Source organism: Corvus cornix, chromosome 5 (genome assembly GCF_000738735.6).
Source record: "Corvus cornix cornix isolate S_Up_H32 chromosome 5, ASM73873v5, whole genome shotgun sequence".
Taxonomy (NCBI): Eukaryota; Metazoa; Chordata; class Aves; order Passeriformes; family Corvidae; genus Corvus; species Corvus cornix.
Window position 1 is genome coordinate 55,560,792 of NC_046335.1, and position 26,996 is coordinate 55,587,787.

General features: G+C 37.2%; 1 long non-coding RNA gene across 1 annotated transcript in view; it reads left to right on the plus strand.

Moving 5' to 3' along the window:
- Positions 1 to 6,420, plus strand: part of LOC109146386 — a 50,879-nt gene extending 44,459 nt beyond the window's left edge. Inside the window, exon 5 of the long non-coding RNA XR_005601892.1 lies at positions 4,701 to 6,420. This is a non-coding gene — a long non-coding RNA (uncharacterized LOC109146386). The remainder of the gene's footprint in view (positions 1 to 4,700) is intronic.
- The last annotated feature ends 20,576 nt before the right edge of the window (positions 6,421 to 26,996 follow it).

The following is a 26,996-nucleotide window of genomic DNA, read 5'->3' on the forward strand; positions in this document are numbered from 1 at the left end:
CCCTTCACTGGGAGCTGCATACTAAGTTAACATGTGTGATACAGAAATTGCCATTAAAAAGTTAAAAAAATTAGGAACTGTGATTGGCATGGAGAAATTATTTATTCAGGTATGTACACAAAAAATTAGTCTGCTTGACTGAGAAAACATGGGAAAAAAAAGAAGAAGGAAAAGAAGATGACTTCTGGGGGTTTCATAATGCCATCATCTTGTGTTTGCATTGCTGGCAGCAGCAGCTGTAACGGGAGCCCTCGTGCAGATGTAGGCTGAAGCCTGTTTTGCCTCACCTATTCATGGTATGCCAGTCTAGCCTTCCTGACAGCAGGCATCACGTTTAACTGTCATGCCTGAGCTGATGTAATTTGGATGAGTGCCCCACAAATGATAATAACTGCATATTTGGTTTATCTCCTTGTTCAGAATATTCCCTATGGAGCTAGAAGACACCACAACTCATAATAATGGTACAAGTCAATATTGCAGAGATCAAGAAAACTATTTGCTTAGCATTTCTAAAAATCACATTTATTATTACACTGTATGGTATGTGTAATCCAAATATGGATCCAAATATGGCCTGTTGCTGTTGGGGCGGTCACGACACACATGGACAGTGCCTCTTTTAAGGGCCAAAAACCCATTTATTACACAAAGCAACCTCTTCTATACACCTTTTGTATGTCATCATTTGTGTTATAGGCTCATTGGCTGCTAAACTACTACAATAGGCTCATTGGCTATTATTAACCACAGCATACTACCATTGGCTACCTATGGCGTAAGCATTCAAGCATTCAGAAAAATAACAGGTGCGGATATGCTGCTGTTTTCTCCTTCTACTGTTTAACTTTCTTGCTTCTGTTGATACGACATTCTCATGGGTAAATCTAATTGTTTTTCTTCTCACGGACTTTTCTCACAGTCCTTTTCTAGCCAAAGTAACAGGCCTGAGCCATAATTTTACAAAGGCAACAAGGCCTTCATTTTATAAGGTTTTACTTAAATGCTGCGATGGCCTAAGGAATGGAAACAAGCTAGCAAAGGAGAAATTATTACAAATGTCAAAGTGCTTTCAAAACAGTCTTCAGTGCATGGAAAAGGTCCAAAAGGCTGTTAGGTTGGGGTTTTTTTCTCTCTTCTAATCACATACCCTTGTGTAATGGACTTGGATTGATATTGGGGGAAATGGAAGATGAATCAAATGCATTTTCTCTCTTTTCATCAAAGCAGTCCTTTGTGTGGGTCTTCCTTGACACATTTCCACTTGCAAGTTGCATCTTCAGGCAATGAATTCATGCCAGTAATATTTCAATGAATGCCAAGCTGAGCATAACAGTGTTATTCTAGAACATGATTAAGGAATTTTTTTGATTTCCCTTGTCTTCACTGGAATACTGGAAAAATACCAAACTGAAGAGCTGATATCGAGCTGACAAAGTAATGAATCACCATTTCCAAGTCTATTAAATTTTAAGAGTTAAGAATAACTGCTTGGTTCCCTTTTCTAGAGAAAATGCAGCATCAGAATGACATTAAGTCAAGATGGAAATTTGGAGAAGGTAATTCTGTTTAAATAAATCTGTTCTGTAGGAGGGGGACATGAGGACATGGGTAATCTTCCTTCTGTGTAGGAGCCTGAAAAATGTCATGGTGCTTCATGTTAGCTAGCAGATGAGAGAGCTGTGTCATCCTGTTTACCTGTGATAGTACAAGCAGTAGCACAGCTTATTTGAGTACATCTTATTGTATGTATGACTTGAATATTGACTTGATTTAAGAAGACTGGTAACAAATAGCTATGTGGATGGCATCCATTCAGAATGGGAGAGAGTAAAGATATATAAAGCATTTAACTCAAGCTCTTTTGAATACCACTAAACAGTAGGTGCTTGTTTTCATTTGGTTGTATCTGTGAACTTCTCACAAACCTGAGTTCTATTTATTATATATACTGGAGTTCTTCTGTAAATCTTAAAAGTTGTGGTTTATTGATATACTACCGGTTCAAGTACTGGTTGGAAATAAAAGCACAAATTCATGATTAATGATTTTTTTAATCCCTGAAGTAAGTCTCTTATAGCAGTTACATACTCTGACCCCCAAAAGATCTCATGACCCTTTGATCCTCACGGTTTTGAATATATAGCTCCCAAGGAACAACACTGTGTTATTACACTGCATTTGCGCTTCTGTCCTGGCCAGGACTGCACAGGTACATCTTGGGACAGTTGAGGCCAACCTCCAGATTCAAGCTGCTGGCTTGACCTCTGCAGTCAAGTGGCTCAAAACTGTGTCCTTACCTTCGCTTGTGTGTGTGTTCAACCCATCCTGAAGCAGAGAATGCTCAGCTATTAGCAATCTGTGCTTTTAGCACTGTGATGTATTGGTAACATGTCTTAAAGATCAAATGTATATGAAATAATTTTAAAATAAAAAAATACTCTGAAGTACTGACAGCATAGGTTCAGTTGGTTCAGTTGATGTTGGGTCATTTGCAAACAGTGTGATGCCAGTCATGTGAAAAATAAAAATGGCTGTTGGCTTAAGTAACTGGTGCCTCAGCAAAGGACGTGCAGGAGATACAACTGCCCAGGACTTGAGTCCTTACTGCTTGAATCCTTGGGACACTGACGACAATTGCCAGGGTTTGATTCTAATGTTGGCTCAGTTGGAAAGTGAAAGACTTTAATTATCTGATACATGGAAGAGTTAGGTTTTGTTTTCTTTAGAGGCATAGATCAGCAACATCATAATTTCCCTAATAATACAAGAAATTTTAAATTAATTCTAACAGTCTTTCTCACCTTTATCTGTATCAATTTTACATGCATACATAATTTGAGGAAGGACAGACCTGACAATATTCCAACATAACTTTAGAACAGAGGAACCTACAAGCAAACATAAACTAACAATGTCAATAAGTATGCCAAGACTTTTTGGTTCTTTCAGAAATGAATCATGCTTTGATACTACCTGTTACACAAGGGTTTGAAAAGATCTCTGATTTATTTCAAAAGCTACGTTTACCTTTGGAACAGCAATGCAGTATCTCAAACTCTTCTTTGTGTAACTTTCTCTGTAATTGAGACCCTAGGCATACTTCACACCTTCACATGCTTTCAGAAGGCTCAGCAGAGATCCTTTGCAAGTTTTATGTTGATGTAAGATGCCATAATCATATTTCTAAACCGAAGTAACTCAAAGACAATTGTAAAATCAGGCTTCCCACTAGGTGGCAAAGAGAGACAGTGATTTGCAGTGCATTTCCACACATGGGAAAATGAGGGTGAAAAGCAGCCAGCTACAGAGCCAGGTTTACAAAAATATATTGTGTTTTACTGGTCTAGCTTTTTGGAGTGAGGTTGAGTCTGAATAAGTGTGATTCTGGAAGACTGGAAGGAGCAGGCTGATTAAGGCAGTTGAGACTAGGAAACAAAAGCTATCTGTGTGAAAGGAAAATGTTCTAATTTCAGTTTGTCCATTTTAATAACCCACTTGAAAGGTGTGTGCTTCTCCTATTAATTTCTTACAAATTTTAATATTCAGTGTGCAGCACCATGATATTGTGGTCAGCTCAGCTAAATTGCTGAAGTAGTAAGCTTATAAAAAAGTAATATAGTTAATGAAGAAATTCCACTAACCACACTACAGAATATTAGAAGTATGGACTACCTCTACTGCAGTTACTAGAATTATCAAAGCAATCCATTGCTGCAGGTAAACCTATATATAATTGTGCATTTACAGCCCACACCTGCACAGTACTTCCTTGATCTTGCAAGGTCATATCACAACAATGTGGAGCAGAAGCTTTCATAATAAGAAGAGTCAAAAATTTTGAGAGCTTTTTTTTCCCTTGTGTTTTTCTCTACCAACGTAAGGATCAGGTGAGGTTTTCATAGGTTGGATGTAAGGTGACTGTGACATAGTATTTATCATAAAACAACAGCTATGCTGAGCAGCTGAAATTTGTTACCAGCATTTGTTGTTGCATTGTCAAAATATATCTTATTCAGATTTGTAAAGAATTTTAACTTTCCCTTGGAAGGAAAAGAATGCAAGTTTCATTTGTGGAATGTAAACAAAGCACTACAATTGGTTGTTAAAATTTTATGATTTTTGGCAAAATTCAGCTTGTGTTTCAGGTATTCTTCCTGCTGGAAAGATAATGAAGCTCAAGAAACTCTATTTCAAGAAATGGGAGAAAATTTTATATATGGTTTCTCTGTACTTTCTATTATAATATTTTTATGCTTATTTTCAAGAGCTCTAATATCTCAATGAGTTACAGGAACTTGAAATTTGAAATAGACAAATAATCCTGACACAGGTAGTCTTTTGTTCAGAAAAAAAATCATACTTCTCAGGACAGATTTTAAGGTAATAATAAAAAAAGTCATTTGCACTTCATATATTTAATAATATTCGGCTCACGTTTATAAACTTATTACACAGAGAATGGCAGTAGAACATGGTGGAAACTGATCATGGAGAAAGAGAAAACTAGTCTTAAAAGAAGATAATCTTCCCAGTGAACAGTGGCCAGGATGTTTGTTTTATGGTGAGGCACAGGAATAGATAGGTACTTCTTGCAGGAAGGCTTATTAATTGATAGAATTTCTGTGCTAGAAAGTTTAAATAGTTGTATTTGATATGGATCTTGGAGAAAAAAGCTTAAATTATTTTTTTTTTCCTAGGAAAAGGTTATAGTTCAAGTGTAAGGAAGCTACTAACAAGAATGAGGGGAGTGGAAGAAACGATGGTGGAGAACAAGAATACAGAGGATGGGAGGAAGACATGAAAGCTGAGATGTTTAAGTCACTAGAATGACATATATATGTATGTATGTATGTATATGTAATGTTTCAGAGAAATATAGGAGTTGATACTGGTAGTGGGAGTGTCAGAATGCCTTGAAGACACTCAGGGTGAAAGGATGATTTGATGGGAATGGAAGACCTACAGTTTGTAAAAAATAGGGAAAATAAGAAGGAAAGGCAAGATGCTCCAGCATTGGAGTACAAGAGGATGAAGCTCCATTGTGCGTCCATGGAAGAAGAGAAAGAAAGTACTTTTAGAACCGTCAAATTAAGGTTTTAAAAGTTTATTTGATAGAAACAGTGCCTGTGTGGGAAGTAACATTCAAGGACAAAATTTCACTGTGCCTGAAGAAGAAACTGCCTGCTGAGAAATTTTCCCATATATTATATGGAATTAACACAATGGCTTTAATCCTGTTGTGACATTGAACATGTGGTTTATTATAAAGAGGATTGCTTTGGAAAGGCAGTCTCAATTTTCTTGCTAGATAAGAGAGAAAATGTTCTCTTGGCTTCCCACTGCTATCTGAGCATCCAACAGAACTGAACTAGTCTAAGTGAAACCCTAAAATAACAAGAATAAAGCTTGTGTGAAATCTCACAATTTGTATAAAATAAAAGGAATTTTTTTTTGAGGAATAACTATATAAAAAATGAGTATCATCCAGCTGGATTCATTAGTATCGGATTCAGTAGATTTTTTCTGCTGTAAGTGTACCTTGAAAGCTCTTTCACCTGCTTTCATTTGGTTTGGTCATCTCATTAATAACCACTTTCTCCAAATGTCAGTCAAGATCTGGAGAAAAAACAAGTTTCTCTGTGATGTGTTTCTTCATAGATAAATTTAAAATGCACAGTCTATTCTCTAAACTCCTCTAATGAAGGGATAATATGAAAAGTCCACCAGGTTATTTAGAAGCATGGTTCTGGAATTTCAGATATGCTTTGGATGCTGATTTCTCAGGGTGCAACAACTCTTTGGAGAACTAAATATTAAACACAATCAACATGTGTTTTATGCTTCTTCATGGAACACATCTGAAGGGTCAAGAAGGTCCAAATTCTTGACTAAGTGAATACTTCCCAGAAGCCCCCTGAAATTACATTAGAATTTTGCTTTACATTTCACTTAGTATAAGTTAATTGAACTCTGTTTCAAAGTAGGTGGGCAAAGAGAACTTAACCAGATTTCCACAGGCTGCTCTAGAAAGCAAAGCATATGCCAGCATTTGTGAACTTAAGCAAGAAATTACCTGTAGAAAACTGATGGCACTTTCTACCTCAGATTTATATTTGTCACATGACTAGAACCATAACTTACAGAGCCTCTTAAAAGCTACTAGAGTGATCTAAAACTGTTCTCTGAAAGTGTTCGGTTGACAGAGTTCACTGCTATAGCTCCAGGTAACATACATTATTTGAAGACATACTGATAAGTGGTAAAAAACATTGAATAGGACATTCTTGAAAAACAATAAAGTAATAAAGAATCCCCCAAAAGTATTGTTTCTAGGTAATACCTATGCGTCACTTACACATCTATACTCAGTTTATGCTAGAGTTGTGGCTCTAAAAATCCCATTGATCTTCACGGTGCAAATTCTAAATAGTTATAGGGTTTACATATATATATATATATATAATATAAAAAAAAAATATATAAAAATAGATATTTGCATTTTAAAATAGTGATTACATGCTTTCCCTTATAAAACTATCTACATAAATTAAACATCTTAAAACCTAACTGTCATCAAATGAGTTTTAGAATAGCTAGCAAAAGAACTTTCTGGATGGTGAGCACTGATTTTTTTTTAATACATACTGGAAAAACACAGACATTTCAAGGGCTGAAATCAAGGTTGTACCATGACAGTTTTGTTTGTTTGAATTAGCGTCCAGACATCTCACAGTGTGATCTCTGGCAAAATAACGGATGGATTGATATAGGACTCTATTTATAAACAATTAAAGGGCAGTAATATAATTAAAGCACTACATTTGTTAAGAAAAGGCTTTTTAGTCAGGCAGAAAAGTCCAGGAAAATCAAAAGGCTAAAAGTCCAGAGAGAGAATGTTGAGAATGTTACGTTATTCTGTTAATATTTTAAATGCTGAGGATAACTAAAAAGGGAGCAGTTTACAAAGAGTTCTATATTTTTTCATCACTAGGAAACAGTAAAATCAAGACTGGTTATATTTCTGAAAGAAAATGTCTTGCCCACACCCAAGTGTGAAGCTGGAACTAGTGCATGAACATCAGCTAGTGCGAAACAGGAGGTTAGAGTACACAGTTAAAATGGGTTTTTCTAGACTTAAAAGGCTGTAATGTGTGAAAGAGGAGCATTGCAATACCTAGCTTTGAACACAGTAAATTAATTCCCTTTGTACTCTTTATAAGTAAGCAACAGTTCTGGCTTCAGTCTTATATTAAATTATTTTCATGACAATTCTTTTATGTTGGAGTAAGTTAAATGGTGAAAATCCGTGTTTGAAGAGGATACTCAAAACGTATGTATGTTAAAAAAAAAAAAAAAAGGAGCCCTGAGTTTTTTGACTTTTTATGTTTGATTTGCAGTGGGAATCCATATTTTTATTATAGTTGGTAGTAAACCAGTGATTTTCTTGTGAGCTGAGCTGAATTTCATTACATCAAAAATTGAAATTTCAGATTTGAACTGCTAAATTATTATTTGTAATTATTATTTGTAATGGTGCAAGAAGTACAATGAACACAGGCTGTCTTTCAGATCTTGGGTATTCTGTATGCTAGAGATGACATTTCAAAATTTGTTTTCCAAGCCCATTGGATTTGCGGTAGAGTCATTGAGGGAGAACAAAACACAGAGCCCTATGAAGTAATTTCTGACACAGTGCTTTTCTTACTTGAAACACACTTTAAAGCTAATACTTGAATTCATTGTGCTGTTGAAGTACCACTGCTGTTCAAATGATGCTGTTTACTGTCAGAGCAATAGTCAAAGGCGAAAATCTGCCAGTGTCTCCAGCATGTGCTTAGATGTTCTTTAGTCTTGGCAGTGCTGAGCAGCTCAGTGTCTTCCTCATCCCTAAGCCTTGCTGGGTCTAACAAAAAAGGCACCTCAGTACCCACCTCAGCGATGGAAAACACTTGATGGAATCCACTGGAAAAGCTCTACTGAAAGCATCCTGGAACACACAGGGGTAAGAGGTTTCCTGCTGCATGTGGGAGACCCGCTTTGATTCCTCTTTGACAAAGTGGATTGTAGCCCTTATCCCTACCCAAGCAAGCGAGTGCGCTCCCTCTTGCTACACAGGATATTCTGGTTCTCAGTCTCAGATGGCCATTCATACCTATTGCTGACTGGGACTCTCTTTACTTATGGAGTAATACAAAGCAATTGCCCTTCCTGGATTTAAGAAAAAGAAAGAAAGCTCACATGAATTTATGTCCTTAAGTCCTAAAGCTGATTTATGTCCAGCATTCATTAACAGCATGAACAGGGCTGCTGGGCATCCTTGCACAGCTGCTCAGGTATGCTGTGCATTACCACACTGAGGTCAAGCCCCTAATTTTGAAGTCCTCACTGTTTCTGTGCATGGTGTAAGGAGGACTAAATACTTTATTCTTTGCTGTGACTTTCAGTTCCTGTAATGGCAATCCTAGCAGATGAATCCTGCTGTGAACCTGGTCCTTTAACCTGTGTGTGCTTTCATCTGATCATCTGTTACAGGATGTATAAATTCACAGTGGACCATTTGGGAATAAATATCATAAGATACACATTATAACCCAGCAGACCATAGCAATTGCATATAAAACATTATAGGATATCATTAAAACATTTACAACTAATTAGTGTAAAGCAATAGACTACCATAATTATCATCCACTAAATAATTAGTATTAATTACTTAGAGGATTAATTAGTTTGCTTCTGAAGCACTTTGAAGATGGAAAGCAAAGAATAAGTGCCATGTATCATGACCTGTGTTCCCTTACAACTGAATATAACATATTGTCTAAAATGCATCTTTTTGTTTATACAAAATTGTATTTCATTAGGCCAGTATGTCGCAACATTATTGACTGGATCTGACAGGATTTTGTTGCTATGAAACCCATTCAGACAAGTGATCCTTTCACCAATCTAAATGAGTGACTGCAGCTCTCCTATAGGGAGATCTAAGACTTGGAGGAGAATGCAATTAAGATTCATCATGCATAGGGAGTGAAATTCTTCCCCGTACATTGACCTGTAGTATATTTTTATATGCATACTAGCATTAAGAATCTAATTTCTACATACTGAGAGCAAAATTTGCCCCTGAAAGAATTAATTGTAACTAGTTCAAAGGTGCTGTTCAGGAATTCCTGTAGTTCTTGTGCCTCAAAAAGCCCCACATTAAAGTTCCTGATTTTGTGAAGTACCAAATGCCAAGATCTTCTAATAATTATAGTGGGAGCAGTTGCTGCTTTTCAAACCTCTGAATCCAACATCCTTTGCATAGGCTCTGAATTTATCTGGTAGGAAACAAATCTCTGTGTGTGAGAGATCTATTGGCTCATCAGTGCTTCTTAGCAGGTATGCAAGACTGTGCAGAACTAAATTAACGGTTTAATTGTGGTTTTCTTTTGTATTCCATACAGAGTTCTGAATGTTAGATATCTGTAAGGGTCTGTATGTTGATCTCTAATATAAATGCTGTAGTGTTCTGAAAACGGAAAATAATCTGAATTGTCCCTTCCACAAATGGAAAAAAAATCTAGTAATTAAACCTTGTTGTACATCATGGCAAATTTACTGCATGAATATTAAAGGATGATTAATGGAGTTGTGAGTCTCTAAAACCAAGGAATGATAAGGAAAATCCTGTGATAAATCCCTAACTTCACAGCACTGGAAGACATTTATATCTAGATATTGCAACAGTCTTGATCAGTTTATTGTCAAGAGACAAAAGCCAACTGCAGTATAGTCTTAGACATGAAGAGTCAGCAAGTGACCTTCAGCTCCTTTAAATATTTTTAGAGCAATTATGTTAATACTTGTTCTTAGGCACCAAAAGCCTTTATGAGTTTCATTTATCCCTTCTAGAATTATGTCAAAGTGCACCAAAAGTATATTAACTATAGACAAGTGATGAGCTATTCAGCAGGATCTTAAACCTTAGTGAAGAAGAGGTTTAATAAGCTGAATATGATGTTGGTATTATAATGCCTACAATCCTTAAATATTTATTTCAATTTTCTTCAGTTTTGGGGTGAAGGGGATTAAAAGAACAAGGGTCCAGTGTTAATTAACATAGCATGTTTCTGAGTTATATAGCAGTTGCAACTGTGTTTATTTTTTCAAGTGAAAGTATACTGGTCCTTCAGCGGGAGTTCTGATTTTACTTATGGACTTTTTATAATTCTGAGGAATTAATTAAAAATGTTTGTAACCCTTTGAAATTCCACATGTTCTGCCATCTATGAGGACTAAACCATAAATGTATTCTTTGCTCTTTCCTAGTTTCAAGAAAGGTTGGTTATTTATGCTAGAAGTTTATGAAGACCATAGACTTACACAGTGATGGGTAGAGCCAGGAGGTGGACTCGATGATCCTGATGACTCCCTTCCAAATCAACATATTCTCTGATTCTATAACAACACAGTTATCAAAAAATACATACTGAATATCTGTCTAGAGAGTATGTGAGCAGTCACAGTCTAAATTCAGTGCAGTTAAACCATGTACTACATACTTTTAAAGTAATTAATACTTCTGGGTTGGAAGGAACTTTTAAAGGTCAGCTAGTTCCAACCCACCTGTAATGAGCAGAGGTATCTTCAGCTAGGCCAGGTTGCTCAAATTAGCCAACATCTGGTTTGGTTTGCACTTTTCTCCTCAGTATAAGCATTTGCAGTGCCTTTGTTTGAACCAGATGTCAGAAGCATAGCTGGTTGTGTAAAATAGACAATACTGTTACATTTTCCCAGATCAGCTTAGCTTGGCAAGAGTTTCCTTCTCCTTCTACTCAAACAGCCGTGGGTATCCCAGGTGAAGAGAAAGAGGAAAAAAAATCCCTACCAGCAACTTTTTCTGAGATCTGCCTCATTTTCCTGTATCTCTGCAATCGTCACAGTTAGACTTGGAAAATTCCCACTCTGACCCAGAGGACATAGGACTCTCCTCTTCATCTTTCTTCCTACCACCCCTCACCTATTCTGATTTGAACCTGGAAGCTGCTTGATTATTTTTAAAGAGCACAGGTCTCCATTCTAAATGGCAAAGACACTTACCCTTGATGGAGAGGTCACAGCTGAAAGCCCTTAGCTATCTATTATAGGTTCTCACATGCTGCTTTGGGAGCGTTTTCCATTTTCTTTCAAATGATAGACACTGGTCAAGTTCTATGGCCTCTGTTCCAAAGGCAGCAGCATCTACAGGATTGGGCTCTCTCTAATTAATGTTTGGTGGCAGTTTCTATAGTGAGACCCAGAACTGAATAGGGCTGAAGATGAATACATTACACCTTTTTCAGAAGAGCTGTTTCTGGCCAAGACTTATTTGCTGAGGTGGGAAAGAAAGTTAGTCCAGGTTCTGCCTCTGGTGTGACAATCCCCTGAGTAAAATAAACATGTCTTCAAGACACTCAGTTTGATGTTATCAATAAGCATTTCTTTGGCTTTCATAACAGGTCATAAAGAAGGAAACTATTTCTCATATTAGCAAGTTTCCTGCTATCTGAAGCATTACAGGTGTTTCAGGGAGACCGATAACAAACCTGGTGGACAAAGGTTTTTTGGAGACTGCCTGCAGCTTCTGCTGAGGAGACAAAGATAGTGCATATCATATCTCTGAGTCACACAACTGCTGAATGTAAATCAGCATTACTACCTCATTCATCAGCATGATGTCTTTAATTGTGAAGCTGGAAGAATAATTTACAGTCTGGAAAACAGCCCAATTTTCAGGAGAAGCATTTGTATTAAATGATCAATGCAACACTGAAAAAGTGAGTGTGCATAACCCATTAATCTTTTTTTGAGCCAAGAAAAAAAGCAAATGCCATAGCCATGGACAGCAACAAATTTTATTCTTTAGGCTCCTGGATAAACTGAGATTATGGTGTTATTTCACTGTTACATCATTGTACTTGATGTCAAGTTCATTGATATTAATTTTTGTTGACTGGACAAACAAAAAGGGCTGTGTATTAAATATTAAGCTTTGTTAAGAGCTGGACAATATTATTTTACTTCTTGCCTAGAGTCTTGCAAACATAAAAGTTTTATTCTTATTTACTTAAATCTTATTAAAAGGTTTCTTTTCCTTTCGTGAATCTCCAAAAGGACAAACTCAAGACAGATCAACAATTATACATATTTTCTTTGGAGAATGAGTTGCAGTAAGCCTTCTGTCCAATCCTGTTCATAACTACATGTCATGAATGTAGTTCTTACTGTAATTAAAGCACATAAAAATAATAACCTGTGTCCACATATGCTAAAACATGAGCATGGAAATAATGAATATAAGGAATAAAACCGGGGAAAGTATTTTCTTTTTTTTCCCCTTTTAGAATGCAGAACAAATATCAGGATTCACCTGAAAGGCTCTTTCATATCACTGTTTCCTTAGTCACCCAAGCCTACGTTGTATGCTAAGCACGTTGTTTCAGGAGATCTGGAGTATAAACAAACAGCAGCTGAAGAGCACTAGCTGTTCATGAGACCATCCTTCCAATTATCTGCTGGGTATCTAGATGGTAGTATGGTGTGACATAATTTCCTTGGCACATTAGTATAGCAGTATTTTAACATATATTCTTCACTTTTAGGCATTCCACTGATATGAAGGTTTGGAAGATATTTCTTAGTGGTTTCAGAAACGCTTTCTTCACATCCTGAATAAATGGCACCAAACAAAGATCACACTTGTGTTGCCACCTTTAGGTTGTCATTTCAATGGGTGGAGGATGTTAACAGTGAGGATAACATGATCCTATTGTGTGGTAGGCAGGACAACATCTGTCTTTTTTTCCCTGATGCTTTCCAAATGCTGTAAGGTCAAAGGTGTTTTGGTGCTGTTCATTATGTCCATGAAGCATACAGAAAAAGGGGGTCCAAAAAGTTTTAATTTCCAGCTTAGGCAATTATTTGAATTGACTTGCTTCTTCAAGTTGACTTAGATTTTTCCACTTTTTGGGCACCAGAAAATGGGCTTTATAAATATTTGCAAGGAGTCAGTGATAGATATTTAACGCTGCTGAATAATTATTCAAAGCCTTCTATTATTATTTTTGGAACAGAGGTAAATCGTACAAGTCACACTGCATTGCTGCCTGGGGGATTCTAGGTTCAGCTCAGAGGAAAACAACTTTTCAAACATTAATGTATGTTTGGATCTTAACATTAGACTGCTTATAAGAAGAGAAGAAAAAAACACAAAAAGAATTGGCAATCTGGATTACCTTCTATTTTGTGTTGACATTTTTCTTGATTATTATTTGCTTTAGACACTAAATACACATATAATTTTCCTAATAGCATCTGTGTTTTCTCTTTGTTTGGAACTTGAAGGCTGCTGGATCAGAGAAAGCTCAGGTTTTCTCAGCATTACAGAACATGTGGAAAGCAAATTGGTTTGAAGTGCTGGCTGGTGAGGTCCAGACCTGCACTCCTACTTCAGTATTGACATGCCTTGTGTTCCCATCCCACTAATACTGCTGCAGTCCTATCAGACATATTAAATGACATCAAGGATGATTTGGAAGAAAGGAATTCAGGAGACTTGTTCCCTGTTCTGTGATGTTCATATAGGAAAAAAAATCGTCTGTAGCACACTCGATCAGTCAATACCCAAGAGTGACTTTTCCTGCAAAGAACACAGTATTAGACATGTCAGAGTATATACTGAAACCCATCACTATTTCTCAAATGCTTTTGTTAGTTTTAGAATAACTAGCTGATATTGTAGTGTAATAGACTCTTTTTGCACTTTGCTTTTTGTTCAATTCTAATACTTCTTTTTCTTTACAAGTTCAAGATTTTATAGATCAGTGGTCTGCTCTAATCAATCCTTACCGCATTTTCTCATGTCTTTCAGTTACTCCTTATTCATATTTTGTACTTTAATTTCTCTCAATTCCCCTTTGCAAGTCAGTCCTCTTATCTGTGTATATTCTTGTTGTGCTAACATTCTTCAGCGTTTTCATGTACTGAGAAAGAACACTGGAAAGTGACAACTCAAAACCAATTTATTTCTATCTTGTTAAAAATGCTGTTATTTGCTTCAGTTCTACCTTCCATGTCTGCAGCCACCCTCTCTGAAATTTCTTCAATCACTGCATAAGCAAGGCCCATTTACTACATTGTCAAAAATCTGAAATTATACAGGCCCCATTTAATTTTTTCTGAATATTTTCCTACTTTTAGGCGTCCTGAATAACAGCTAACATGGGCTTCATTATAAGCTTTTTTGCAGCCATCTGGCTTGCAATGTATTCCTGATAAGTGTTTTATTTTTCTCCTTTATCTATGCACGTTCTACATGTCTTGTCTTTTTCAGACTGTGAATGTTTGTTCTGTTTGACTTGCTCCAAAAAAGTGGTTTATGGGATTTTTATTTTACCTGGAATGTGTAGGGATTAATAATTTTTACAATATAAAGATACTTTTCTGTGTGTTCTCAAATATATTTTTATCTGTGGTTGTTTGTTAAGTATATTCTTATGTATCAGTATATAAAACCACTAAAATTATATTCTGGATTATTGCTGTAACTGCAAAGAGAGTTACCCGACAAAGTTTAAGAGAATGAATCCTTCACTATTCTTAACGCTAAAATAATATTAAATATTCCTTTAATAATATGAGTGATGTCCATATGAGTTGGGCCTATATGCCTTGTGAGTAATTCCAGCCACTGACAACCCCATCAAATGAAATTATGAGGAGTCCTCATTCATATTCTTCTAGGAATGAGTCAGATGTCTGGCCTTTCCTCCCACTGCTTTTCCTAAGCTTTCATAGAAAAAAGGTAAAGTATATACTGCAAGCCAAACAATTATCACCAGATAATCCTGTTTCTTCAAGGCTCCATATTTTTGTTTGAAATTTTCAGTAGAAATGTATCAGATTTTTTCATGATTATGATGAAATGATCTCCAAGTTTTAGATGTAGTCACTGTGTATTTTTAATAGTTACAACTATTCTACAGAACAAGATTTTATTACTTGGATATTAATACAATTGTGCTTAGAAACAAGAGGAGCATTAGAGATAACATGTCTATAATTCACAGGAGTGGGAGTAACCTTTTCAAATTATTTGACTATTTACTGTAATAAAATAAATTATGATAGCCTTTGACAATTACAGTGGATTTCCTAAATTTCTAAGAATTCTGCTATCATTTGATATAAAAACACTCTTGTCCCACCGCAAAGATGTAAATGCAGTTTTCATGGGGTTGCTGGGAGTTACCGTGCGCTGCCATGGGAGGACAAGACCTGGTATAGCCAGTTAGGGAATTTTATTGCCTCTGTGCTGTAAGGGTAGCATAAACTTCTGATACACAACAATGGCTGCATTAAACTTTTGAGGAAAATTGTTAGCTAAAGCCCTATATGTAAGGAAAAGCTGTAAAGTCTGTCTACTGCCTGAAATTCACTTGTTTGAAACCAAGTTTACTTTTGCCCTTTCAGACTTTTTATAGTGTGTGGTACAGATTGGTGTAGACTTAAACCAAACTGGTCTCTAAAGTGTCATCCTCACTGCTAGGGAAATTGCCCCAAAACATTCATAACATTAAAGTGTGTTTCCTAGCAGAGGTGGCTTAGACCAAGTAGGACTGTCTCAAAAAATGCACAGCCACCACTCAAGGCCATTTTACAGTCCGCAGTTCAGGTGTGATTACCCTGACTTGGGCACGATTTAAAGCAGTTCATCTGCATGGACATAAACCAGAGCGAGAGCGAAAACCCTCACCTCTTTCCCTAAACTAGACCAGACACAGCCTGCATGTATTCATCTGAAATCAAATGGTGAATATATTGTTTTACAAAGTTGAGAAAGTGTGAGGGGCACACCTAGCAAGCTTTTTATCTTTGCACACTATAAATACTTGCAGCTTAAATGCATGTTCTTGAGTGTTTGCATACTCTCTGGATTTGCAATTTTACCTCAATAAAATCTATTACTTAAACTTGGCAAACATTTGTTCTGCTTTGCATCATCTATAAACTGCATTGACATATTATAACTGTCCTTCACTGTAGCTGGTAGAATTTTACACTCCATAAGTCAGTGTGGAGCTTGTCTTGATGTCTGTCTACAGGCGTAATATTTCCTACCTGATTATCACCTACAGTACAGTTATTTAATCCAGGGCCTCTCAAGATTTTTGGCACACAAACATGGATACTGTGTAGTGGATGGTATATTAGCTGTATGATGTATATGAATCTTTTCCCCAAGCCATTCAGAAAAGCACTGGTTTCTGTGTGATACTGTTTTATGTTGTTCAGTTCATATGCTAATAAATAATGGTAAATAATTTCCAATTGTATCAGTAAAATTAGAGTAATAGAATGAGTATGATTTCTAATAATAGTTGATACAAAGAAAAATATTTATTTTGTGGTGATTAGTATATATTATCCAGACTCTTTTTATTTCCATGATGTATCTCTGCCATTTTTTTGTTTACTTTTTGAATTTCAGATACTCTGCCCCACATTTATCTGTTTTTTCCAGTTCTACCAGCTTATATCCAGCAAATGAAAAAATGGAGCAAGGATAACTTGTGAAACTATAAAAATCTTGTATTTTTGTTTGAGGAAAATTAATTCCTGTGTCCCATTTGGAATCTTTGCAAAAAAGAAATCTATAAGAAACCAAAACCCCTGCATGTTTTATTGAAGTATTTTAGCTGTCAGATGTGCAACTATATGTTGTAGGTCCATTCATAGTAATGTTAAATGGAAATCATTCTTTAATAATGTGAATGGGTAGATCCAGATTCTCTGTACACTTTATCCATGAAGGTCTCCACAAAGCTGACATGCTGGGAACCACTATGGTTGAATCACTGGGTCAACACACTTTATAATGTTTTCTCTTGAGTGCTGCAAGCAGGTTATAGAAACACAGTGGTTTGCAGTTATGTTTTCAATTGCTGCAATTGTCACAGCCACCAATAAAAATTTAACATTGCCTGCCATTGAGTAGCAACACATGATATTTCAAAAAGCTTTCTGCTTAGGAGGTAGAAACAATTCTTTTTAGTTCAACAGTTATGGATTTGTGACAAGAATACCACCTTTTTACAGTTTATGCAAGTAAGTTTTCTAAATTCATATTGAAAAGAGCAAGGGAATGTATTATGTGGGCAAACTAGACTTCATCTTATGGCTGTTGCCTGGGTGAAATATTTTCAGTAAATCACAGTCTTTATGCTGTCCTTGGATCTTCTGCAGTCTCAGCTGCCACTGCTGTATAATGTACATTGATTTCTATTTGGTATTCAGACAGAGAGAAAGCTGTTTAATCATTTGGTTTCTGACTTGCTAATAAAAAACCTGTCTTCTTTAATAAGTTTATTTTAGATAAAGCTACAGTCTCTGCCATAATTTGACATACTTTCTTAAGTTTTTTAAAGTAACAAATGATGCTAAAGATGAGACAATATCACTGTAATTTCTTCTTACCAAGTGAATGCCTTTGTGATTTGCAGTTGCTCAACACTCAGAGAATGAAAGCTACTTAATCATTCTCCATATGAATTGTAAATAAAGTTTTACAGTTGTCCTACATCGAGGGGAATGAAAGGAAAAAAAACAGAGAGAGACTTCTCATTGTAAGGAAACCATTTCTAATAGTGCCATGTCTATACCCAAATGCGAACATCTTTTATATCACTAACAGTTTTCCACCCATCACATCTCATTGATATTCTGCTTCATTAAAGCCCCATGATAGAAAAGTTATTAATTTGCAGAGGCAGTTTTATGTCAGATTGGGGGAAAAAAACCCAACCCAAGTCTGATAATATAATTACTGATGTTGTATGATGGGAAATCACTAATATGATTAGAAGTGCCTGACAGATTGTAGTATGAGATTTGATAAAGTCCACCTGGGTTTGGAGAAGTCAATTGATCAAAGTCTCGGCTACTGTAGGGAAAAGGGAATGGAGGAAGCAGCAGGGTTGGACTGAAATCAGAAGAGCATGAATCAGTTTCTTTTAATGGGTCTGAAGCTGGTTTGCTCTTTGTAGCCAGACTGTTCTGTGCATTAAAGATGTTCTTCAAGTTCAGCATTTGGTTCCTGTGTGATATGACACAGGCAGGCAGCTGGAACAACCACAAACCCATGGCTGAAATGCAAAGAGTAAACTTATTTCATTACCTTGCTAACTGGAGGATCCCGAAGCAACACCTGGGTGGGGACACACAAGCGGGAACGTTGGCACCACCAGGCTCAGTCCATCTTGACAGGCAGCAGGGCTGCTGTTTGCACCCATTTATCAGGGGCCCATGCACAGGACATGCTGTGACCTCCCCTGAGCTTTTCATGATCTCTGAGCTTTGGTTTCTCTTCCAAAACAAGGAGCTCAAGTATGTCTGTGAGATCACCTCCAGGTCTCCAAACACCTACATTATCTCTACACAGAGATTCTACTCCTCAAAACAGAGGATAAACAGCAGTGGACATAATATATGGGGTTTGATATATAATTAAAAAGCCATTGTTGTCTTTGAAAATCAAAAAAAACACCCAATGTAACTGGCTTTTTGAAAGCAAAATTTAGCCTTTTGCTTTATAATGGTCTGTGAGGGTTTTTTCCTCCCCACCTTGTTGTAAGTATGCAGTACTGCTTTGATGTGACCTTGTAACTGTGGACTTTGGCTTAGTTATGGAATAGCTTCCAATTTTGTAATAATTTGCATATAGGATGCAGAAAGAAGAGTATTACACAAATAAATCATCTACAGCAGTGTTTTAGTCATCTGTTCAAGAAATGCTTGCCTTTGGTAGAACACTTTCCTCTGCAGAGAATGAATGTGCTGCTCCACTTAAGCCCCATTTGTACTTCCTGTCTACAAAGAAGAGTAGGTTTCATACATCTGATCAAAACCCCCTCTTTTGTTTCAGAATTCTGAAATCTAAAAGATATAATGTGTATTATGTTCCTTTATTTAAACATTTGCTTCACCTTGTTGGTCTGGTTGCAGAAGGTAAGCAAAAATCACTAGATTTTTTTTAATCCAGTCTCATCTTTTACTATTACATAACTGTTGTTAAATTCCAAATTATCATTGAATCACAGAATGCTTTGAGTTGGAGGGGACCTCTAAGATCATCTAGTTCCAAATTCCTTGCCATGGGGAAGGACACTTTCCACTAGATCAGGTTTCTCAGGGTCCATCCAACCTGGCCTTGAACACTTCCAGGGATGGAGCATCCACAGCTTTTCTGGGTAACCTGTGCCAGCGCCTCACAGTAAATAATTTCTTCCTAGTATCTGATATAATCTGACACTCTTTCAATTTGAAGCCAACCCCCTGTGTTCTATCACTCCATGCTGTTGTAAAAGGTCCCTCTCCATCTCTGTTGTAGCCCCTTTAGGTACTAGAAGGTGCTATCAGGTCTCTGCAGATAATGAAAAGTCTCTGGTTGTGTTTTCCTTCTGCTGATGCTGATTCCACTGTGACTTGATCTCAGATAAGTGGTTCTTTGCACTTAGTGGTCAGAGAGTCTTTGAGCTTTGAAGTTATTCTGCTTTCTTCTCAAATGTACAGTTTTCATCTTAACTCTCTCAGCTGGGTGGCTGGAGAAGGAAATGCCCTTTCACAGTTGGAAAACAGTTAACATGAGCAAGCAAGGGCCCAAACTTAAAAGTGAAAATAATAGTTTGCATTCAAATCCTGAAGACCCCAAAGCTTATCTCCTCCCAAACCAGAAAAAGTTAAAAGGAATCAGACTCTTTAGGTAAACATCTGCTCTGCTGAGAAAATGTGTTGATGAATTATTCCTAAATGTGATTTTGCAAATATCATAATGCAGAAATACAACATGACTATGCAAAGCTAAAAAATTAGTAGTTATACCACTGCGAGATGTATGTAATAATTGTGGTTCATATCCTCATCTAAAGACAAACTTTATGCATTGCAGATTAGGGGACAAGGAAGAAAAATGGTGGTTCAGACAAACTTAAAAAATTTCTTAATCCTTTGGACATCTTCAGCCTGTGGGAGCTATGTCATAAATCCCCTGAGTACAGCATTTTGAAATGCATGACAGATTGTAAAGCCATGCAAAGGTTTTTTATCCATTCAGTAAAACCTGAGGATTAATTCCTTTCATGTTTCCTGCATGAGTATGTATTATAGAATTAATATCATCAGAGGCAGATACCTATTTCCTTTCATCCTGCTGCCAGGCAGCCCTTCAAACAGCCTGGCTCTGTCTTCTTGAGGACCTCTTCACAGGTATTCAAAAGCTGCTGTTCAGTCCTCCAGAAGCTGGCTCTTCTCCAGGCTTCTTCTTTTAAGTCCTGAATGGCAGCGCTGCCCACACTACCACTGAGACCCTCAGCTGGTCCCTCATTTATAGTCACCTGCTAATTTACTGAGCTCCATAATCTCTTCTTCATCATTGGAGGAGGTGAGTGAGCATTGATGAACAGAGTAACCAGGAGAGGTCACAGTACAGTTCCTAAGGCACCACTTTGACATACAGACCCCTGCCAGGTGGTCTAGTCCATCCAGGTGAAGAATGAGCACTAACTGCTACTCTCTGAACCCTTCCATCCAGCCAGATTTTTTACTCATCTAACTGTTCACCTATATAGACCATAATGTCCTTGCTGGGCTACAAGAGTATAGTGGGAGACAGTGTCAAAACTCTTGCTAAAGCCAAGGCAGATGACAACCACATCTCTCCGCTTGTCCACAAACCTAGGTATTTTATCATAGAGGGTAGTTGGTCAGGCATTATTTGCCTATGATAAATCCATGCTGACTGTCCCCTGATCACCTTCTTCTTCTTGATGTGCCCAGAACTGTGCTTTAAAAGGCTTGTTCTATGATACACTGCCAGTATTCAACACCATCCAGTAAGAAATTCCTTATTACAAGCAAGAATGAGTCAGATGCTTAAAAGAGCTAGGTGTCATGTGTTTTACAGCATTTTACAGAAAATATATCTATTATTCTTCCCTTTTGTTGATACTTCAATAATGCAGGTGCTGCATGTATCATATTTTCCGGTCCAATAGCAGTAATGAAAGGTGGGTAATTGAAGCTGGTATAATATGCCACTTGTCACTATCAAAGTTTTATAATTTTGATGTCTGGGTATCTCATATATGGGCTCCCATATTAAATAAGCCTTCCTGCTGGAGATAGGGTCAGAGTTTGCATTGCAATCCTGAGGGATATGGGTGCCCTACTTAGTGCCATCTAGTTTCTGAATGGTATTTACCTAAGATCTCTTTTTTATTGATATTTTCCACACAGCAAACATAACTGAAAGTTCTATTCCTGTGACTCCAAGATACCACGGAAGAATGTCAGCCTGATTCAGAAATTCTCTGTGCCTCACTGCTTTACAGTTTTTGAAGTACAAGAAAATTCTGTGGTCTTTGGGGCATGTAATTTCATCCTCCACTTTTTAAAATTAATTTCTGCCATTGGAAGACAAAGCAGTAATTTTCTTACTGTTTTTCCCAATAAGTATTAAAACATGCCATTAAGGTTGTGACCAAGTATCTCTAAAAGCACAAATAATAAAATTTAATAATCTTTCTTGTGGTAAGTCGACAGAGGGTAAATCCAGATGGTAATTTAGCACAGTTCCAGGGATGCTGTTAAGTTACAGTGGCTGGAATAGTTCCTTGATGCAAGTTCCACAGCATGTTCCTTCACTCCGGCTTCCTTTTCCAAATGATATTTTTTCCCCACATGGGAGATAGTGAGCTCTAGCATATGGATTTCCTAGTGTTTTCCTTTGTCCAAAGGGCAACCATGAGTCACCACAAGGCTCCATAAAGAATGCAGCCTTCAGTGGCACAGATTTAGTCTTCAGTATTTGCTTTTGCACTAATACTGATTGTGAATGAGTGGTCTAAAATGTACTTCTGAAGCAAGGCAGACAGGCTCAATGCTTTTTTTACTAAATTATATATAGATATTTGTGACATTTTTCTATCCATATGCTGTCTAAAATGAGGTGAGGAAAGATGCTTAATGTGGGTACTTCAGCAGTTTTTCTTCGTGGAGACAAACACTTTATAGAGCTATGTCTAACTCAGTTGCTGTTTTTTTATGTAAGTTAAAAATAAAACCTGTGTTTCCCACTACTGTTTTCTGCAAAAACTAAAAACTACCTGTTTTCTGTAGAATATAATCTACTGGTATGTCCTGCCAGGATACTTAAGATACACCACTTCTGCTTCTTACAAGGGCCTAAATTAATGTCTGCTGTATATCCCATACAAATATTAATTATTCCAAGGATGAATGTGGCTGCTCAGTACTGAAACAAGCCAGTTCTTTGTCTGAATGGATATGCTTCCCTGAACACTGGCCAATGCCTGATGGCTGAAAGGCAAATGAAACTTCTCCTTGTAAAACTGTTCAGCAGTATCATAAGTTGACAGGGAAAAAAATAATGTATTTTCCTATGCCCATTTGAGTTATTGATGATTTTTTTCAGATTAAAAATAGAAGCATAAATTATCAAAGCAAAATACAAGGTGAGAATAATGATTCTGTGTTAAGTCCTTTCTGAGTGAAAGACTGGGAGGAATTGGAGGCACCAATCATGGAGGCAATTGTGAGAGGCAGCCACTTGGCCAGGCCCACATGTATCAGTTGGACTTGGGGTAAAAAGATTTTAGAAGCCAAAGTACAGCCCTTGAAGACCTCTAGGACTTCCTTGAGCATAATCTGCATAGAAAAGTAATTTTCTTTATGTGTGTCAAACTCAGGAAAACACTGCTGTGTCTTGTCAAAACAAAACTACCTCCGAAACTGTGGATCCACTGCAATCCAGCAGTTTTGGTGAGGTGAGGTTGTTATTCTTGAACTCTAGCTCTAACCCCAGTCTCAACACTAACCACAGCCGTAGCTTGACACTGGAACTGGCCAGTGTCGATGTCGTTCTTCCTAACTCTGTCAGCATATAGCAACTAACCACTTTTAAGATCTGCTCAGTTTTCCAAACCTTTATCCTGACCAGAATTACAACTCAATGCAATTCTCTGAGGAAGAAGGAAAAGCCAAGCATTATTATAATCCCTAAAAGTTTGTATTTTGAAGAACCCAAACATAAACTTGAGCATTTATGTTCCTATAACTCGTTATACCCACAGGGAACAATAACATTAGGAATTGATTACTGCTGATATCACCCTCTTCATAGCTGTGTGGACTAAGTTGATTCCAGTCACATACAGAACTTCTGACATTTTACTTTTTAAAATTCTAATTGTTATCCGGACTTCAATTTTCACCTGAAGTGTCACCAGACTATCCTTTTTCAGGTTAAAATAGAAAATAAGATACTGGAGCCTTTTGACTTCAGCAGTCTAACTCTGCTGAGTTTTCAGGGTCCATCCATTACTTAGTTTGACTTTCAGCTTCCACTGTCCATAATGTATCCACTATTCATTATTTTAATTTCAGACAGGGAACCAATACTTGGACAAAAATAAATGGTTTAACACCTAGAGAAAAAAGATTGAAATGTATTAATACCAAGCCTCTTCCTAATTTATTAACTGTGTACAGGACAAAAGGTTTATCTTTTCCAAACTCCTTCACACATCTTAAATCCCATGCTTTACTCTTTACCCTTACCAAACTGAAATACCAATATTAAAATGGCCAGGGAAGTATAGGGGGAAAACAATTGAATCTATTAACATCATCCATTTTCCTTATTTTGTGGCATGTGTAGAATCTAAGCATTATCTGAGATACTGCAGTTGTAGTTTTCCAAACCCTGGCGAACTCTAACCCCAATAATACAAGCTGCTAGTATGCCTCTATGCAAAAGAAAACACAGCTCAATTAAGTTGCCAGTACATGGGCGTTTATATATAGAATAAAAGTATTACTTTATTGGTTTTGTGGGTTTTAATCATAATGTCTTGCTTCTGACTGGTTATATGATCATTACTGGATTGACTCCAAGCAAGGACCATCCTAGGACAAAGAGATTCAATACTTGATTTTCTTGATCATATATGCCTGAGGATGGAATATCTTTGTTCTAGTGAGCGTGACCCCTTGCCATACTCCAGTGGCTTCCCTGAGGATATGTTCACACTGACCCAACCACAGGGTGAGCTGAGGACCACGCCTCAGGCATTTTCCTCACATATAGAATTTTTTTGTTCAGAATTATGATGCAATCAAAGGCGCATCCCACAGGTAGATAGTAATATTTTTCTATAATATGGGACTTGTGACTGTTTCTCAGATGAAAATGATTCAAGAATACTCCTCTTTCCAGACCAGTGACAAAATTAGATTTACAGCAAAACAAAAAACACGTGAAGACTCTCAGGTGGGGAGCTACTGAGTACCCGAGTTCCCAGCTGATTCCAGTGCTGCCTTCCATCTAGTCACAGCCTTCGCTAACAACCTGCCCTTTCATTTCAGCAGAAATTCAAACAGGAGAGCTGAAATCACTGCCAGGCAACCACTGGATGCAGCACACCAGATGGAGCTCATCAGCCCGCTATATATAGAAGCAAGCTTTAGGAAAGTTATAAGCTGTGCTTAGAACTGCTGATGTTAAGGTGAATTTGTCTGTTTGAATAGTTTTCTTGTAAGCATCAAGCAGTAATAGTCTTGAAGTGCATTGTTACCATACCCTTATGCACTTAAGGAAAATTCAGTGGTGGTGTTGCGTACATAGAGGTATATGGAGGAATGGATTTCTTCAGGCTCTCTGGCTTCCCAATATGTTTTTGGTGGCAACTGGTTTACAGAAAGGACCAGAAACAAATATGATGTTCTGTGGAAGAAGCCATGAAGAAAAGTTTTATTAGTTCTGTTGGTCTCTGAATATATTTCTGTTGGTGTAACAGCTGTTATTCTGTTTTACATAGTAATTAAACACGTCACCTCTGAAAATTAGAAATGGGAGTTGTTACAACTACTCTAGGTGAGGCTGCAGCACATTTCTTTTATCTTTGGTGCAGAGAAGTGTTATTTAATGAAGGCTAAAAAGTAATATTCCTAAAACATTTGACACTAGGAAGATACTAACAATAGTGATTTGATAAAGGGCAGAGATCCTGCCCTTTATGTCTACCTAGTGCTGACTTATGTGTGTTTGTTATTTGCATCATAGCATTGCCTGTGTAGCTCTTAGGACCCCCTTAGGCATCCAAAGCAGTCTGTGTCTCAAACAGTCTAAAAATTCCATGATGGAATGTATTCTTCTGAAGAATACTTTTCTTGTATTTTTCTCTTATTAGGTTCCTATTTCAAGTGAACGAACTGTTTACAACACTGTTGTTTATGAAGTTCCCTTTTGTAGTTGAAGATTCATGTAAATGCTACCATGCAACAAATTAAAAAATTTCTCCAGTTCAAACTGCAATTTGACTATTTCTGCTGTGTAAAGTCTATTATCAGACCCTTGTTGAGGCACAGAACAAATTTGGATGAAAATGATGAAATTTGGATGAAATGGTCCTCCATCAGGGCAGACTACAAAGATCCTTCTCTTAGAGGTATTTGCCCTTTTGATGCATAAAATGCATGCAAATTTGTTTGAAAAGTGTGAGTTGATTAGTAAAAGGAAATTCACAGTAATTGTAGTGAAATGAAAAAAGAAAACAAGGCAAAAGCATTGGAAAGAATATGTTTAATTGCATGTAATTACTTGATGTGGATTTCAACCAGGGAAAGAAAGGGAAAGGAACATGCTAAATAGTGTTGATGTGGCAATTACTCAGTGATGATTTTCTCAAATGACTGAACTTTGAGTATTTTTTTTTTTTAAAGATACAACAACAAAAAAACCAGGAAAAACACACACACTACTTTTCTATGTCATAAGAACTTCTTTGCTGTATCAGTCAAAATGTTCTGCCATGTCCTTCATCTCATGATTTTGCATGTGTAGACAAAATGAACTTTCCTGGTAATGCTGTGTCAACATGCTAGGTAGGATAAAAGTTTAATAAATTTAACTATCAGGGTGTAAGTAAAACATTGCGTGTTTTTATATGATAGCATAAGCACTTCAAGATTCAGCTTCTCAGTTGAACAAATTTTTTGATGTATCAGGTTTGCTGACAAAAAAATCTGAACAAATTGCAGTCTGGTGAAATAAAAATATGGCAAAAAGAGAAATAGAAGTCCAATAGAGGTGCAAGGTTTCTAGCACTAATTAAAAAGTTTTTGTCTCTAAACAAGTAATCAGACTATGCTAAATAACTAATATATTTATGGTCCCATCCAATCTGCGACTTTTAATCTATATTCTGCATAGGTGATAAAGTTTAGGGATGGATTACCTTATTCCATTACTGCTTTTTATAGTGAAGAAATTCATACAAACACTAAATCCACTTTGGATTTAGTGCAAATGACCCTTGATGATCTCAAGGGTCTCTTCCAAACTAAAGAATTCTATTGTTTGGAGGGGCATGGAAATACACATTCTGAACTATGGGTTTGGTTTTTTTCTTTCTGATACTGTTCAGTAAGCACATTATATGTTTTAAGATGGTGTCATAGTAAAGACAGATGGTGGAGAGAAATGCACAGTACTACTGCTGGGAGGTGACGGAATCTAAATGTAGCTAGGTGGACAGATGCCTACCTATGGATATCAGCTAGTGTGCAATCAGGAGACTTTGCTGGGGACCACTCCAGGAAAGCAGAGCACCTCCCTTGGAAGGCAGCGTCTCCCAGGGACACCCACAGTGGGTTCGTGGGAGAGGATGCCCATGAAGATGAGCCCAGCCCCTGAAGAGGAGGCACCAGGTGAGGGACAGGGCGGGAGGGGGAGGCCGGTGGTGGGACAGGGCTCACCAGTACTATGCCGAAGCAACCACCTCAGTCCCAGGATGCCTCCTCCCCCTGCCTGCAGGTGACAACAGGCAGTGTCAGGGCAGCCAGGGCCAGGCCTTGTCCCTCCACGGGAACAGAATGATGTCATCCTCCTGCTC